This window comes from Passer montanus, unplaced genomic scaffold (genome assembly GCF_014805655.1).
Source record: "Passer montanus isolate IOZ18808 unplaced genomic scaffold, ASM1480565v1 scaffold66, whole genome shotgun sequence".
Taxonomy (NCBI): domain Eukaryota; kingdom Metazoa; phylum Chordata; class Aves; order Passeriformes; family Passeridae; genus Passer; species Passer montanus.
Genome location: NW_024371704.1, coordinates 2,734,108 through 2,748,126, shown reverse-complemented (window position 1 = coordinate 2,748,126; position 14,019 = coordinate 2,734,108). Strand labels below are relative to the sequence as shown.

The following is a 14,019-nucleotide window of genomic DNA, read 5'->3' as shown; positions in this document are numbered from 1 at the left end:
TGGAATGATTTCCCCAGTGTCCTCTGGTCAAAGCCTTAGAGAAAGGAGAGAGGATGGATGGTGGGGCATGCAGAGGCTGTTTCAGCGAGCTAACTGCATTTACTGCCCAGGCATTTCTCTCTGATTAAAGAGGGTCACAAAAAGGGCACTGACATCTGTGAGAACCTTTGTTACTTATCCCAGCTAAACTTAAGACCCTCTGCTACAACTTCAGCAAGAGAAACAGTTTAAAGAAGAAATTGTTGTAGTTCCCTGCCTTGGTATCTTCATCTATTTTGAAGTGTCATACTGGGAAGTCAGTGAGGGACTCTTGCTCTTCTTCCATTACTTTCCGTGCATCTCAGGAACCATTTTCCTCCACTTTCCCCATTCCTGTTTGGGATTGCCCTGCAGCAGAGTCTCTGCATAGAGCAGCTCTGAGAGTTCTCCCAGCCTGGAGGGAGTCTGGGTGACATTGTGCTGTGCTCCATTTCCCTTCCCTGATGGACAGGTTTTTGGAGTCAGTGCCAGCTTTTTTTAGTGCTGGCCTAGGGAGTAAGGAGCTCCTTGGTGGTCCCAAAGCAGGCTGGACTAACAGGGAATCTGAATTAACGAATCTTGGGAAGTAAAGCTGGGAGAAAAAGGCTCAGACAGAAATGTACACATAAGATGTAAGGACATTTTATAGTCCCTTACAATGTTGAGTTTATGCTAAGTTTGCTGCATAGAAACCAGTAAGAATATTTTTCTATTTCTTTGTAGGAACAGAGGGTTTCCCTTGTTTAACAGTCAGACTCAGCATCCCATCATCTGCTTACCCAGGTATGACCTTTTAACTTGTTGGCATAGTTGAACAAGCAGGCTGCTTCAACCAAGTAAGAAGGCTTGAGAAAACTTCTCTAACTCCTGGAAAACATAATTTTTCAGGGACTACTTTCTGTTTTTGCAATACTCCTACTTTAAAAAAATAGGAGTATTTTAAGTAGATTTTTTTTCTGCATCTGATGGGAGCCACAGTATCCATTGTCAAAGCAGCTGTCTCACTTTTGGGTTAGCAAGAACCTGTTTACAGCCGTGGGTGGAAAGGGCTTAAGATGGTGATGATACAAAGGCAGAGCATATGAGAGAGGTGACAGTGCACCTGCACTCTGCTCTGGTTTGTCATCTCCTGTTGCTGCACTGAGTTGTACCACAGAAGAGATGAGTGATTTGGCAGAGTAATCACAAGCACAATGATTCCAGAATCAAAAAGGATTGGGTTGGATCAAAGAAATGCACTTTTTGAAAAGAGAAAACATTCAGGAGACTCCTGTCCTCCAGAAGAATAAAAACAAGCATTAGAGAAAACATGTGTCATGTAGATGAGCAGATACTTGTTTTGTCAGTATTTCTATATGCACGTGTTCATTCCAGTTTGATTTTCAAGTGAATATAGTTGCTGTTTTCACAAGCATGAATTTAAAATGCTAAAGACAAAATACTGAACTCCAGCAAATGGGAACAGAGTTTGATTGAAAAACTACATCTGAAGTGTAAGGAAGAAATGTGGTGTGAGCAGGGTGGCAAAGAGCTGGATCTTCTGCTGGTGTAACTTCATTTGGGCAGGATAGGGGGAAATATTGCCGTTGTTTTGGGGAGGAGTGGTGTGTTTGCTCTGGCCTTGCAACACAAAATTGTCTGACAAAAGGAGGGTTTCAGTGAGCACAGATGCCTGTAGAAGCTCATGTAACCTCTCAGCCCAACAAGCCAGAGGAGGTTCAGACTCTGCATCCTTTGAAGAGTAGCATGAACACATACATGAGCATAAAAGTTTTATTCAGGTGGTAAAAATACCTACTTTGCCTTGTCACTAATAAAAAGGAAGGTGCTGGATTATGGCAGTTTAGGACACATTTCTGTGAGATCATACTTGAACAGTGAGCAAAATCAATCTCCTGTATTCTCCTTGAGTACTCAGTGCCTTGAGTACTCAGTGCTGCTAGGATACTTAAAAATGAAAAAATTGAAGGATCAAGCACAGGTTTAAAGGAAGGCAAGCTGAGAGTACAGGATGAAAAAAAGGTAATAGTGTATGGTGTAGGATTTGTGTGGACATGCACATGTGCACTTGTGTGTGTATCTGTTGGGTACAAGGCTGGTTTTGGGCTGAGCTATTATAAGCCCCTGTAAATCTATCAATTTCCCAACCAGCCCCTAACTTACTTCTCCATGCAGTCTCTCCTGGATTTAGGAATTTGAAGGAAATTGAAATAGAGAATCAAATTTGGCTCTCTGCATTTTTAGGCTGTAAAAAGCAGACACATGAGTTGATTTTCCATGTGTGAGCTTTTCTCTCTCACAAGCCATGGCAGCACAGGGCTGACATGGGCTGTGGGGGCACAGAAAGTGTGTGTGTGCCAGCCTCTCCTGTCTTGAGACATATGATGGGCCTGAGGTTAAGGTGCTTCTTGTTGTTTGCTACTCCTCCTCCAGGAAAGCCCAGCAGTTTTGGAAGGAGCCATTTGCCTCCTGGGTCTCAAACTGTGGGAGGGCAGGAGCCACCCCAGCCCTGGCATTTGCTCCCATCGGGCTCCTGCTTGCTCCTGGAGGCCACCAGCACATCCAGCACCCTGCAGGCTCCTGCCAGTCTCTGCCAGGCAGGAGGGGCACCATAAGCAGTGATCCTGCATGCTTCAGGAATTTTCCCATGGCCTCGGAATACCCTCGCGGCAGTGCAAGTACTAAATGAAGGATTAAATTAGCCTGTAAGACTTAAAGTAACAGGCAGTTTTTATTGCAGTTGCCATTTCACAGTTGATAATGTTCCACTAGTGATAAAGTAAGTTCTCAGTTGTCTGCTGTGCACAGCTTAAATTTTCTCTGCAGATCCCACCCTTAACTGACAGACCTAAATTATTGCTCTTGGAATAAAGAGTATATCCATAGAGTGTTCCATAGCCTCTTGATGCTGCTCAGAGGCCACACACAGTTTAAGAAGTTGGCAAGACTGAAATGAAAAGAGAGAGAAACAGTCACAGATCAGAAATAGCATTTTCTTCACAGGGTTGCTGCATCAGTGATTAGGAGATAAAATACAGGTGTAAGATCCTGTGAGCATTGCTGTCTCTCCTGTGTCCTTTGTGTGAGTAAAAGTAACAGTGAGAATTTGCAGTGGAAATAACGTATCACAGGTGTGTGACAGGGAAAGCTGTGACAAAGGAGGTGGGGGCTCAGCAAAAGATGTGTTTGCCCTCTCCCTGTGTAAGAGCATCCCCCAAGGGTGGGCTGCTGGATGGGGAGGAGGAATAACAGAACCAGGAAGGTGGCACAGAGGGCATCAGGAAAGAGTGGTAAAGCTCTCTGAGCTGGGATGTCAGTACAGCCTGTTGGCAGCATTTGGAGCTGAGGACTCGCTTTGGAAGGGTTGCAGCATTCTCTGATGCTGTGGTTTTGCTTCTGGGCTGCTGCATTGACTCTTCATGCTGGTCCCTGGGCCCTGTGGTTCCCTGTGCATTGTGAACAAACTCAGCATCTCCTCCTGACATGAGCTTTTCTGTGTGTGAGCCATCTCTCTGAAGGGACCCCAAAACATGAAAGTGCCAAGACCATTTGCTCATCTGGGGCTGTTTCTAATCAGGAGAGGGGAACTTTTAACACCTCTGTCACACTGAGATTACAGGTAATTTTGAGTAATCTTTTGAGTGTAAGAATTGTTTGAATTTCTTTTTTCTGCTGTGAACCTGCTAATGCTCAGAAGGGGAGGCAGGAGATGGGGATGGAGCTTGGCAGCAGCCATCTGGAACAGAGCCTTGAGGGCAGCAGGAGGTCAAGCTGAGCATGCAGTGCACTCAGGGAGAGCATTTGTGTATTGATACTTAGTTCAATTAGGCTGGAACCTCTTGGATACAAGCTCATCTTAGATGAATTTTGTACAGAGCATACGTACAGCATAGCTTGTATTTTAGGGTTAGAAATTTTCTTCATCGATGATTGAATGTTAGTATTATACACAAAGATGTCAGTGAGGAAGGATTAGAACAGTTTTTAGAAAAGGGATATGAATTGATACTCACTAGAAGGGTTTCTTGTAGTAGCTAAGGAAGAAATGTTGGCTTGATTTCTGAAGAGTAAAAAATTCTAGAGATGTTCTTGGTTTTTTATTTTGGTTACTTCGAGTTGCCTTTTTTTTTTTTTCCCCCCAGTGATTGTTGTAGCACTAGGGAAGGTTGGCAAGTGGGCAGAGTGCAAGGTGGAGCTCAGTGGCATTATTGGTGTTGTTTTCTCTTTTCCCATGTAGTTGGCTTCAGTGTCTCCTGCCTGGCACTGGGAGGGCTGCAGTGAGGCATCCCCACCTGGGTGGTTCTGACATGGGGCTGAAGGAGGCTCCTGGTTCTCTTACTGTCACAGTCAGTGTGGCATCCATTCCTCCTTCATCAGCTTCCTCTTAAAAATAGTCTCCCTCCAACCAGTAGGCAGTTCTGCAATCTCATTGCAAGGAACTTTTAGCTTCTAGGTCAAACTTAAAAAAGGTCCTTGTACCAAACTAGCCTTTGGGATTTCCTCCTTTGTGTTTATCACTTAGCATCAATCCACCTCTTTCCTCGTTTGAAAGGACTGTCATCAGTTGTGTAATCAACTTCTCTTCCCTCCTTTCTTCTGATTGTCTTAATAGCCATTATCTGCACATTCCTTCATTTGCAAACACCTGTTTTGAACACAACCTGTTTTGAATATTCTGTTACTTGTATCTGTGAACTAGCAAACGTAGAATTTGCTACATTTTGAAAGGATTGAGACGTGATCATTAAGCAGTGGGAAGGACACAGAATGTCCTCTGTTACTGTCAAATCACGATGACGATGGCAGTGGTGTTAGTAATAGTGCTGTGTAGCAGACTGAGTCACTAGTAGATGCTTAAAACCTGTTTACAGGCAAGAAGCAAAGCAATTCAGGCAGAAATTGACAGACAGGTTACCTGACTTGCTGCAGCTTTTCAGTAAATTTCTTCCCAACTCTTTGTATGCAAGTGGTGGGCAAGAGAGACCAGGAGGGGAGAGGAAGAAGGAAATGTCATCCTTCCTTTCCCCTCTGTTGTGATGAGTCACAGAGTTTAATTTCAAGGTAAGGAAGGGAAACAGGTGTCCTGTGTGTTGCAGCTTCTGCTTGATTCCTTTGTCAGGGTCAGCAGCCAACCCCAACACAGAACTTTTCCATTTCTGTGCAGCACTTAATTTTGCCCCTGTATAAAGTCACTTAAGGAAGTGATGGTGAGTTGCTGAGCTGCATTTTGGTTTTATGAACACTTACTGCAGTTGTTTCTGCATCTCCAGCAGTCAAGTCAACATAATCTCTCCTGTAGCTCAGGAACCAGTTCAGTGTGCTACTGCTGAATTCTCACAATTGTGGGTTTTGTCCCCTGGATGACATGGAGGGAAAGAAAACACCTTGGAATAGAAGCTCATCTCTTCTAAAGGCAGTTGAATTTTTGCTGTGAACATCATTTTAAAAATTAATCATCTTGCTAAGGATTATAGCTTTACAGCTATATGAGAAAGAAATTGCTCACCCTTGTGAAATTACAGTGTCAGTTTTCAAAAGTCCTTGCTGAGTGGTGCACATCAGGCCTTTTTTTACAGGTATGACTGCTCTGGGGGCCTGCTCACAAAGGTCTTGTATCACCTGTCTCTTCCAGTGGTCTGACATGTCCCTTGTTCATCTTCACAGCAAACCCTGCTGCTGTCTAAAAACACCTTAGTCCTCCTGCCATATTCTCTTGACCTTTGCTGTGCAGCATCTGGTTCTGGCTGGTGTCAGGACAAGGATGCAGCACCCAGGGATGTGCTTGTGTCTCTCACTGAGGGGGGAGCTGGAAGTCAGTGCTGCCTGCAAAGCAGCTGGGGAAAATGATCCTGTTCAAACTTAATACCTGTAAATAGCTTTGTAATGCAAGTCACAAGTTCCTAAGCAATACTGTCTGTAAGTTCAGTGTTAGGGAGCCTGACACGCAGAGTTAAGCCTTCTTTACATGTAGTTAAGCAGTTCTGATAGCAAATATGCTTTTGAAAGAGATAGTGGGAATAATGGAAGTGCTGTGAGCATTCTCCCTGAGAGAAGTTTGAGAGACACAGATTCGTTTGTATTGAGGAGTGACACTTGTGAGCAGAACAGATGTTTGAATGCTAATGTTTTTTCCAGCATAGTTGATAAAACCTTTCATAATCATCACCAAAAAATATTGTAGTTATCATCCTTAAGATGAGTCATTTTTTTCCTCTTATTGTTAATCCCTCTGAGACTTTGGGCCCTTCTGAAGCAGGAAGTTATAATTCAGTCCAGTCTCTAGCCATGACATTTTGGACAGCTGGAATAATTACACAGGGAGTGGGGTATAATACACCATGCAATTAATGTTCAAGTGAGGTCTTGATGTGAGAAGTGAGATCCTCACATGGCTTGTCTCTTTGGTGTTTTTCAAATCATCCTTGAATTTTACATCAGAAGACTTCAGGACATTACTGTTAAGATTGGTGGCTGTTCTGCCTTTTGCCATGTCTGTGTGGGAAATCTGGGGTAAATTGCAAGGCACTTTGATCAGGAGTCCTGCTTCAATGACTAATTCCTAATGTTGCATTTACCTGCATCTCTATGGGTTTCCTGCAGCATTCTCTTAATAACAGCTCCCTGGTATTCTTATTTTCTACTTCTTTGGGGCAAGAAAAACTGCTTTTTTATACAGTTACTCTTGCATCAGTTTGGCTGCTAAAAATCATAAGAACATCCACTTTGTGCTGAAAACAGAATAAGACACAACAGGATTTTCAGTCTAAGGTTAATAATGGTGGCATGCCTGGGAACTAGATACTGTGTACAACAGCTTTTGCTGTGATTCTTCTTAATGCTACATGATTCATTGCTGTAGCTATCATAATATTAGTGACTAGGTGTCCAAGTCTGGATTAGATCACTGTTGTGCTAAATGCTGTGTGCTCAAACAGCAGAGTTGTTCCAGACCCCAAGGAGCTTACAGTCAAATCTCCACAGAGGCATGAGCTGTAAGCTGCCAGAAAGGACACACTGGTGGGACAGTATTTGCCAGTGTAATTAGTACCGTAGAGACCCCACAGTTAGTTCATGCTGGGAAATCGTAACCTCATAGGATGTGCAGCCTACGAGGGATCAAATCCTATTTTACATGGTGGGTATTTCAATTTAAAATCCAGTGTATAGTGAGTGGTACAATACAGGAGGTCAGTTTCACCTCTTGTTTGTCTCTGCTGTTTCAGTATGTTTCCCCTAATACAGCAATAGTGTAGTTACTGATGCAGCTCTATTTCTGCATATTATTCACTGTAGCAAGCAACAGAAATGGACAACATAGTTCAGCTCCATTTAAAACTAATGTAAATGTTGGCCTTAGAACAGAATTGGGCCCCCCTGCTGCCCCTTGTTCCCCCTAGGTTCTGAGTGTTCACATAACTGGCTTCTAGCTATCAGTAAAACCATCAAATAAAGATGAGAAAACCTATTTCTTCTTGGCCTGGGTGAGGAAGATTTGGTAAAGTCATGAAAGTGCCTTCTCTTGCAGTCTGAAATGTATCTAGACCTTCCAGAGTAGATCTGTACTTTGAAATGCCTGAAGTCAGGACTTTGTCTTGGTTCGTGTTCAGCTCAGTGCTGGAAATGGTGTTGCCAATTGAGCTGTTTTTTAAATAAAAATAATAGGTAGGTATTATTTGTCAGTGTGGGGTGGCATCCAATGCTGGCTCTCTGCTTAGAGCTTGTCATGTTTATCACTACTCCACAAACAATCTCTACCCCACCTCTCCAGCCCCTGTATTCCCTTCCTGTGGTACCATTTACTGCTGGTTTGCTCATCTTCTTGGTTCCCTGTGGCAGATTCCCACACTCTACTGTGGTCTTTCAGATTCCCAGCATCTGATTATTCCTTTCATGCCCACTTTGCCTTACCTGTGTTGTTTTTCCTCGTTCTTCACTGAATTATCTCCATTTACTCCTTGGACCTTTGGGATTTCTTGACTTTCTTTGCATTTTCTCAGCAACTTTGTGTCCTCTGTGCAGTGACTTCTCTCTCTCTGCAGGTTAACCAGCACCTGTTTCATCCTTCACCTGTTTCATCCTTAACCTGTCTGTGCTTAGACAGTTTGGCCAGAAAGAGTATGTGCTGTGGCTGCATGTGAGCTCCACATCTACTGAGCAGAGCACCAGGACACTGCCAGACAGGAGAAATACAGGCTCAGCTCTTCTCCTTGGTTTTTTCCCCCTTTTTTTCCTCTCTCTCTTTTATCCATCTGTGGATTTCCTATGGTGGTAGGTAGGAGCTTAGAATCTTCTGTCAAACATGGTAGAAATTGTAGACACAGCAGACAGGCAGAGACAGGAAACAGGAGCACAAGTAGTGTAAGAGAATTAAAGAATTTGTGTGTTCAGCTGTATCTTCAGCTGAGGTGACCAGCAGAACCAACCAGGCAGTTTACAATATTGATTTGACATCAGGGAGAAATCTGAAGGACCTGTTTTGTATATATGGAGGCAAATTGCTATCAGGGACTTGATGCATACTTTGTGCTTTACGTTTTCTTAAGTGACTTCTGGCACTATATTGTGTCACATTTTTGATTCCTACCAAATTCAGTTCTCTGTACAAGTATTTTTAGAAATGAGCATCCATCAGAAGAAGAAATGCAGTAAGCTTCATATAGATTCCTGGAGGAAAGATGTGGGAAGTGCTGTGGAGTATCTGTAAAAGAAGTCATTTAGAGACAAGCCATTTGGTCAGGCCAGCAGCCCTATGGAGTTGAAATAATAATCTACATTTTTGTTTGTTTTTGTGATAATACCAACAGCAGGGGACTCCTTGATGTAGTTTGTAGGCTGCAACCTTCATCAGAGTCTTCACATCCAAGTTCTAAACTGTGGCTATTCTGTCAGTCCTGGCTGATGATGGAGAGTTTTAAGGGATCAAGTTCCCTTTCAGCAGCACCAGGGGCCTGAGCTGAGATTTGAGGCACCCAGGGAGTGGAGCTATTTGGCAGCCTCTGTCCCCAGAGCTGTCAGGCGGGAACACAGTGCCCCAGATCCCTCTGTTTCCCTTGTGTGCTCTGCTGTCAGTGGCCAGTGTTGCAGTCCTTCCTCTTGAGTCTCCTTTTTGTGGCTTCAGGTTTGTTGTGCTGCCTTCAGGCAGATGCTGTGTCTGATAAACGTCCCTCCTTGAGCAAAACTTTGTGAAACCTGGATCCAAAGGCTTTGGCTGGGAGCCAGAGCATCCTTGCATGTATGGAAGAGAGATCCCTTGCCCTGAAGTGTTTGCAGCATAAACAGGCAAGTTACACACCGTGTGAATATTGTAATATGTGTTTTACAGATGGGAGAACTGAGGCATGGGCCTGTTTATTCATAAGTTCAAGGTAATAATGCCAGGTGAGCAGCAGAGTCCTGGACTAATTTTAATCTTGGATCTCAATGCCTTAACCACAAAACTGCTCCACCTTTCTAAAAATCCTTGTGAATGTAGGAATGTCTGTATTACACCACAATTGTATGAGGAAGAAAACCTCTTTTTGAGTGAAATAATCTTGGAGACACTTCCATTGGTACATGAAATTCTACATCCCTTGATCAACTTCAGCAAATTCTATGCAGGTAATGCCTAATGGAAGCAGACAAATTACCAGAAAATAATAAATTAGCAATAATCCATGGAAGATGTGAGACAATCATGGTCTTAGCAGTCCATAGCTAATAAGAGGGAAATCTCTTCATTAAAAATTCCTAATGTGACTAATCTCCTGGTAAATCCATGCCTATGAAGGATAAGTCAAGCTTTTTTCTTAAACAGAGTTCTTTTGTCAGTGGGAGGTTTGGATGAGCATAAGCATTATTCTTCTCCTATTTGCAGCTCTATGGGGGCATGATCCCAGAGTCACTGCAACTAGCAGAAAGAAAGAGAGAAGGAGAGGAGGAAAAGCAATAGAAAATGATGCCATTGAGCCAATGTCTGAGCTGGTCCTGCTGGCCAAACTGGCACAAACCCTGTGTTGTGGGTCATCAGTGTGAAAGTGGGCTGCATTGAGATCAGCCATGGCTAATGTCAGTCTGACTGCTCTGTCATCAGCTCAGCCCTCTTCTCATATCTCTTTGCACCACGTCTCACCCTCCTATATGAGATGCCCATGGTTTTCTGAGTATACAGGGTGAAGTTTTGCTCCTGTTTTGCCTGTGTAGTGTACAACCCATGGAAGCTGGTGGGAGTCAGTTCTGTACGTGTGCAGCTGGAAGGGGTTGACATGGAAGCTGCAGTCAGTCCGTGGGTACAAATTCGGAGGTGGGGTAGGTCAAGGTAGTTCTCTTGACCTCAAAGAAATTACCAGTGATAGATGCTCCTTAGAATTCTTCCCTAAAATATGACTGACAGTGATCTGAAAAGTCTCTTTTAGGAGCTTGTCTGGTGGGGGTTATGACACTCTCCACATCTAATGTTCTAAGTTCAAGCAAATACACTTGTATCTTTTTGCATGGCTGAGAGCCTCTGGTGTCACTGGAAGATGTTTGTGTCTCCCCAACCTAGGTGGTGCAATCCTCCCATGCAGCCTGCGTGATTCAGACAGGATATCTCTGTCTTTAGGGTATCCCTCCTGCTGGTGCATGGGTTTGTTTCTTCCTCTGCTGGAACCCTTTATTATCTGCAGTGCTTAACTCATGGCAGGTGAAACTACAGCTGCAAGGGCACACATTGCACATGACATTCAAAATGGAGAGAGCAGCTATTAATGCTGTGTAAAGATGCAAGTGGAGGACTGGGAGACCTGCCTGCTCCACTGAAGCTATCTCAAAAGTCTATTTTATCCCCCTTGTTTCACCTGAGTTTACATTGTCTTTTTGAGAAGGTGGTATCCAGGGTTTCTGGCATAGTTCAAGTTCATGCCATCTCTCTCTCTCTGGCTGATAGATTTTTCCTCACGGAGCTCCTGCTTTTGAAGCTGAAAGGATGCCTAGTGCTCCAACATGGATAGTGTTGTGGAGAGGGTGATTGATCTTTCATGGGGATATTAATTCTCTTCTCACCTTCAATGAGGTACAGTTTAGGTGGTCTCTTAATTACAATAGCAATCATTTCCCTCCTGTGGAGGAGTAGATATATCTTTTAAGAGAGAGCTCTGTGACTCCTTTTGAGTAAGTGCCTAGTGAGAACACTGCCTGTTCTGTCAGAGGTGGGAAGCTCTTCTCTTTTCTTGCCCACCACTGCCTGCAGGCTGTTCCTGCAGTCTGCATCAGCTGTGGCATTTCACACATCCACTGCTGACCAAGCTGCTTGGTGTGGTTTGTTGCTGGTTTTTGTTTCGGCCACAGTCTAATTATCTGATTTGACATGGCTGAAGGCTTGAGGTGCAAACTGGCTCCTAGTCAGACTGTAGGAATGCAGTGTCCATGTCCATTAATCCAAATGTAAGGCTGTAAATTAAAAAGAAAAAAAGAAACAGGCAAGAAGCCTAGAAGATACAGTGCTATTGTTTGAGTTTCTAGAAGTAAATATTCATAAAAATCAGCATAAGTGTATAAAGCTAACAAATTGGTAGGGTGAAGGGGAAAGCAGAGGGTTTCATAGCTTTGATTTATCTCAGATATCAACAAAAAACCTTTCTGTCCTGGGTGGCTGTCGGTGTTGCCCTCACATTTAACATACATGTAATTGTCTGGATTTCAAATCGAACCTTGTATCATGGTGCAGAACATGTATGTACTTTATCTTCCTTGCATGGGGTATTGTATAAAAGTACTGGACAACAACCGAACCGTCAGCTAAATTTTTTCCTGACTAAAGTATTCAGCAAAATATATCTCTCTGGGTGTCTCTGCTGCCTCTTACTGCAGAAGGCTGGGGAGCTTGTGAGAATGCTGCAATGCAGCAAGTGTACTACCACTGATTAAAAGTAGATTTTTTCGTTTTGTTTTGTTGTTGTTTTTACCCCCTTTCTGCAAGCTTGTGGGTGGCATTTTAATCAAGTTCTCATGGTAACAAACATAATTTAAAAGCACCAAAGCCTTCAAAATTAGTCTTTTTTCTGTATGTGATTGAGGTGGGTGTTCAAGTCATTACAACTGCAGTGATGCTGGTTATTTCAGGGTTTCTGGTGCAGAGATGACAAGGGAAATAAAATGGAAGCAGGTGGTGCTAAATGCAGAAAACATTCATCATCTTTTTACCAGGTTCCATTGTTGTGCTCTCCGTAAAGAGGGTGCAATTAAAGTAGTGTGTAATGTACTCCTTACGTTGCTGTTTCATTCTTTCAGATGTATTCCCGCATCACAGTTATGCCATATTTGTATTTCCTGAGGGAGGCAGTTTTAGTGACTGATGTTTTCATCCACTATTGCAGCATGAGCCCCCATCAAAGCACACATGAAAATGCTTGAGAAACTGGAATTCTGTGTGGAGTTATCATGTATTTCTCATGTAGGAAAAGATGCAGAGAAAAAGCAGCCAGAAGGGGTTGAAATGAAGCCATGAAGGATCTGATTTGAATGCTTAACCTTCGTTAATGAATTGATCTTGAAAACACTACATGACTAAAACATGCTAACTCATGAAAGTCAGTTGGTCAGTCTAGTGCTTTGCCATGTGTGGTGTAAATGTGTTGTGTTTGATGCTTATTGCACCCAGTAATTTTATAGTGCCATGTATTTGCAGTCCTGCAACTAGGCAGTGACCAAGGTAGTGCAGGTCAGTAATCCCGTGGGGGTGTTAGAAAATTTAAGATACTCTTAGGTGCTGAGGAAAAAAACTTGATTTACAATGAGAAAATGTACTGGCTATTTCCAGCTCTTAAATACATGAAGTTCCATTTTTTTGTGGTGTGATTTGGTGTTTCTTTTGTTTTGTTATTACAGCCTGCTTACAGGACATGAGCAGTGAAGGATTGAAGGATTTAACAGTGTAACACCCCAAATATCCTTGCCTAGCTTACTTGCAGAAGAATTATATCCTTGTCCCAGGAGCAGTATGTCAGGGATTGTTGATGCATGTTGGTGATTTCCCAGCAGACATGCCTGGCTCTGTTGGTAGGACCAAGCCCACACCTTCAGAAAAGTGTTGAAAGTAGAATTTTCAGAAGCACGAGGATTGCCAGTAAGACAGAATGCTGCACTTAGGGGTTGGGTAAGGATAGAGAGATCTTGATATGGAGAAAAAAAGCTCTCCTTGTCTCCCTGGTTTCCCTCACAGGTATTATTGATCTGTTCTGCTGCAAGGCTGGACTGCTTGACTCTTCCTCCCGCTCAAGAACAAGTTGAGTGCTTAGACTTCTTCCTGCCAAGGGACTGGCTGTTCAGTTTATTGTATAAAAGTCCAGTTCTGCCCTTTAGTGCCTAATTTGGCTTTGCATTGACACTGCACAGTGATTTGCAGAGATGAAGATTTCCAGGGGCTTTAATGTAATATTCTATGCCATGGCTGCAGCACTGGGCTTTGCTGCTGCCCCTGTTCTTATGATCATCTATCTTGCTGAAATGGAAAAACAAATGTTGGGAGTTAAATTGTGATGATTTTTAAAATCTAGATTAAAAGAAGAGATGGAGTGAGAAGTTTTATTGTACCATGTCTTTAGGGTATTTTCCCTGACTGTTTTTTATACCGGTCTGGGAATTTGAGCAGAAGACTATAAATGCTGCACTGACTGTCCCTAATGTTAGCTCCTTCTGTACCTTTCTGGCTGCAGAAGATTGTTCTGGCATGATAAGGAGAGCTTTGGACAGGTTCATGAATCTTCCTGTTGTCTTTGGGAATCTTTCACATTAAAGCCTCCTGGGGTTTTTAAACAGGTAAATCAGTAAAAAAAGGAGTAAAAGGTCAACAGCCAAAGAAAGTAGATCCATGTTGGGTTTCATGCTAGGGAACAAAGAGAGCAATGAAATATTAACTATATGGAGAGAACTGATTATACAGTAACTTCCTGTCACCTTTGTGTTCATTTAGTATTGATAGAAACTTTCTATTTAAGAGCATATCTTAGTAGTTCCTTGCTGTGGCTAAAGGAAGAGCAGCGC

General features: G+C 43.0%; 1 protein-coding gene across 44 annotated transcripts in view; it reads left to right on the top strand.

Moving 5' to 3' along the window:
* Window positions 1–14,019, top strand: part of MAP2 (microtubule associated protein 2) — a 225,864-nt gene that overhangs the window by 123,679 nt on the left and 88,166 nt on the right. For 32 of the 44 annotated variants that reach the window (XM_039728619.1, XM_039728617.1, XM_039728612.1 and 29 more), the window contains one exon: window positions 742–801. The exons of the other annotated variants lie outside the window; for them this stretch is intronic. The gene's annotated coding sequence lies outside the window, so the exon portion shown is untranslated. The remainder of the gene's footprint in view (window positions 1–741; window positions 802–14,019) is intronic. 44 annotated transcript variants of the gene reach the window in all.